We start from the raw sequence: 4601 nt of genomic DNA, 5'->3' as shown, positions 1-4601 counted from the left end.
CAAACAGACATAGGTGGTCACTCTGTTTAAGAAGATACCTGCCCATGTTCGCTTTGATAGCCGTATGTGTCTTCCTTGGAAGTCATTGATGACTACCATTTGACTTGCTTACCTTTGTCTCTTAGATGGTAAAAGATTCCTTAGGTAGTGGTTGGCTTCCACTCTGTGCTATCCTTTTTAATTCTCTGCGTCAATCAAATCTTCATACCAGCAATTTGCTACTATTCCTTCTTGGAATCTGTTATTTTTCATCATTATAGATTTACAATTCCACCTTATAGTAGAAATCATTGCTCATCTGATTCACTTTCCCTGAGCGACTCTGTGGTCTTTTTCCATGCATATAGAGTCTGCCCATTCACTGGCCTTTAAGTTGTCTACAGGTCACTCTGATATAGACCATTCACTCCCCATGGATCTAAAAGCTCAAAACGTTTGACTCAGCATTAGCAGGTTGATACTTTTTTCATGAGAGTATTCTCATCAAATTTGACAGTCCGTACACTTTTCAATCTCTCTCTCTCTTGAGTTTCAGACAAGCTAATTAAAGACCAATTCCTCAATTTCTTTGTTTTGAGTTTTGGGCAGTTTGATTAAAGACCAACTCCTCAATTTCTTTGTCTTGAGTTTCAGACAAGCTAATTAAAGACCAATTCCTCAATTTCTTTGTTTTGAGTTTTGGACAGTTTGATTAAAGACCAACTCCTCAATTTCTTTGTCTTGAGTTTCAGACAAGCTGATTAAAGATCAATTCCTCAATGTCTTTGTCTTGAGTTTTGGACAGTCTGATTAAAGACCAACTCCTCAAATTCTTTGTCTTGAGTTTCGGGCAAGCTGATTAAAGACCAACTCCTGATCTCACTAATATATTCTGTGGTCCGGCACGCAACTAACTCTTGTTTGCTGCATATTGCATGAGAGAGAGAGAGAGTCGATTTCAAGAAAAAACACTTCTGTCAACTTGAGCCATAAGGTTCTCCTATAGAGATGTGACAGATCCTTATATATAGTGGACATAGAACATATTGCGTTAAGTAACTAAGATACTATCTTCATTATGGCCATGTCACAGTAGAGAATTATTAAAGATGTCTTTATTTTTGTTACTTAATTTATAATTTGATGAAGATAGGATCACTTTATGTGTTTTAATGGTTTCTGAACTATTGTTATACGACAAAGTATTACCTGGTTGCTTAAACAATACAATTTCTTAGTCTCTAGAAAATCCAAAAACTAAAATATCAACTTTGCATTGTTGCTTCCTATAAATTCTCCATGTACATCTGTCTCTTTGATAAAGAGGTTAGCCTTCTTTTGTAGGTTGCATGTAAACAATTAAATTTCTACTCTCCTTTGCTCTAATAGTTATTGTTCATGGCTAACATTATGATTAATTACTTTAATACTAAATAATGTAGTTATTTCATGTATGAAATTTAAGATACATATATATAGGTACAAAGCAACCTGAAAACTGAAGCTATTCACACGACTGGTTTCGGTCACTTTGCACTAAGATGTTATACTTGTGGTACCTTACATATCCATTGTTCTTTTCAAGTTTGAGACTGCTGTTAATCTTTCTTCTCTAATATATTTAATGAGTGAATTTGCAGTAGTTTTCACGCAGTTTTACTCTAGGGCATTGCCATTCCAAAACCTACTGTCCTTCCCAACTATACTGATATGATGATATAACAAGAAAATCATTCACTTTAAGCTAGTAACATATCATTATTCTTTTTATGTGATGAGTCCCTTTTGGGCGACTAACGTCATCTTGTCACTAACAACTAAAATCCACTACAGTCTCAGCCGATTGTAAGAGGCTTAATTAATTTCGTTTTCCTTTAATCCTTACCTTACAGGGAGTTCCCCATGAGCGAAAAAAAAATCTTCTGGCGACAAGCAGCAAATAAAATCAACAATGGACTCAACCGGTTATGAGATATTTGAAGATTATTTAATTTAGACTCCCCTAAACGAATTAACTTGAACCCTACAAAAATGGCTTCTAAAATAAAATCATACGGCACAGTTCTCATCTAAAGTATTCCTTACTAACTACTTCTCTTGAACATACGAGTAAAACTGGATGCAACGTCCATTTGTGTAAAAGGTTTTTTCATGACCTTCATTGTACTACTGAAATAACCTGTTCGTGACATTCAGTTATTCTTAAATTCACGATGTTATTCAAGTATTCCGAAAGTTCGAATTTTCTGTAATATACATATTTCTCTCTCGTTATCTTGCTTATTTTGTCATTCAGGTTGCCTTAGCAGCCTCCTATGGGCGTTATCGGGTCAGCAAATCGACACCTGCCACAACACATTCTTTCACTGGTCTCCAAGTATGAATTCCTATTATGTAAATGTACACCTCACTTTTTCAACTTTGATTGCCACGGATTCTTGAAAACTAAATCACGTCCGTTTGATCCTTTTTCTTGCAATAATTCTTAGGTGTCATGATTTTCACTGTAAGGAAGTTATTTCAGCAACTAAAACAGTTATAATATTAAAATGAAGAGACACGTAGAACTTGACTTACCTTCTATATATTCTGGTATGGTATAATGTAACCAGGGTGTGTGAGGTATAGGAATAGTTTTACTTCAGCTGGGTAACATTTGAAGGACAACATATTTAAATTATTATGTATATTAGCTGAGATGAAAAATTTAAGAAATCTTACATTTTAGTATAATGATTAATTTAAAACGGCCTACTTTGTCAAGACTAATTTAAGCAAATATGCACTTAAGCCATTAAATGTGCCTCGCAGCCGATAGGATAATTGTTTGGCCACATAACTTGCACGTGAAGATACGATTATGGGTGTTGATTATAATTTTTAATTAAATCTACAGGCACACACATATGTAATTACACTGTTTTAGATGAGTTCATGATAAATAAACAAAGAACTTTGATTTGGGGTCTTAAAACAGATAATTTTATCTATATAAGAAACCAATTGCCACCACGTTCAAGAACTAAGTTAAAAGGGATTGGAATGATTAGTTTGCTTGCTCGTTTCAGGCTGTCTGCTTTGTGTCCACTATGAGAATAGAATCCCGATGTCTAGCTTTATAACCCCGGGGATATATATTAACCCTTACTTTATTTACAAATAGTTTCAACTGAATATCTCTGAAACATAAAAAAATGTTTTAATATTCCAAAAGGTGCAATGTGCTCTAGAAAACAATAAGTATAAGCTTTTCACTTAGACCAAATACTTTAGAGCATTGAAAAGTCAACACCTAATGTTTAAATGTTGAAAGCATTTGAATTTTAAGCGTGAGATTGAATATTATGCATGTCGCATAGCATGCGTAAAAATATACGGGACATATTTATATACATAATTAAATATATATGCATATATTTGCTTCTCCTAAACCGTAATGTAAACAGAGCTCCTGTAAGAAAATGTAACTTATACTACAAGACGAAACAAAACAAAATCTGGGAATATTGCTGTAATAGCTTGTGATAGTATTTACTAGCCATTTAAGAAAACCATAGATGGTTTGTGATAAGATGATATAAGAAAGATATGTATTGCAGGTATCGCATTTCTCTTATCCAGATTTATTGACTTTTGTAATCCCAGTAGTACAAGTATTAACAAATAATAAAGTAACAAATCGCTTGTTTGGTGTGATAACTCATTCACTTGAATTCCGTGTAGATATAAGTGTACATATAATCTACTATATTGAAGCATATAAACGTCACTTAGGAAACTCAGTGTTGTAAAATTGAAGCAAGACCAGTGGATTTAACAACTTCTTAAACTTAGAGACGATTTTAAAACACGGAAAAGTACCTTCAGAAAAGCAAGTGAATAGAACAAACCCCGAATTAGGAATGTTATACAACTGAATATTGCATATACCGATTTTTCTATACTGTGTGTAAGAAGAAAATGTTATTTCGAGAATTAATAACGCAGGTAGTACAATCAATATAATATGTTCTCTAGATTCGAAATAATATACTAGATAATCCATAAGATAAGTATTATTTAGAATCTAATTGACGTGATTTGTGAGCGGTATCGATATAAAAAATGAAGTTCGTATCTTTGGCAATAGCCAGTCATTACTAGGGAATGCTCTAACATTTTATCAGTTATGTACAATCTCAAGTGTATCTTATGTAAAGATATTAACAATAATCAACATTACATTTTTCATACGTGAAGAATTTTAGAAAACACTTTGTATATGTAATTTACGAATCTTGGGTTAGCAAAAAAAAAAAACAAATTAAAAAACGTAATTATTCCATGTTATGTTATTTTTTATCTATTAAGAAATACTTAACATCGTTTATGAAATATTGCGTTAACTCCGGACACACAAACGTGTAATCATTTGACAATCTGTCAAGAGCGACTTGAATGTCGTTATTGCGTTGAGACACATAAGTCCAGTTTATTTAAGAACGATTTGTCTTCTCGAAAGAAAATTCAAGAAATGTTCCCTGATTATAATTGTCTGGGGGCTTCCCCCTTTGGTGAGTGAATTCATCCAACTACGATAAATAATATCTACTAAAATGCCTGTGGTTTTGAGGGGCTTGAAC

The sequence above is a fragment of the Limulus polyphemus genome, unplaced genomic scaffold (genome assembly GCF_000517525.1).
Source record: "Limulus polyphemus unplaced genomic scaffold, Limulus_polyphemus-2.1.2 Scaffold1208, whole genome shotgun sequence".
Lineage (NCBI taxonomy): Eukaryota > Metazoa > Arthropoda > Merostomata > Xiphosura > Limulidae > Limulus > Limulus polyphemus.
This window is presented reverse-complemented; position numbering follows the sequence as displayed.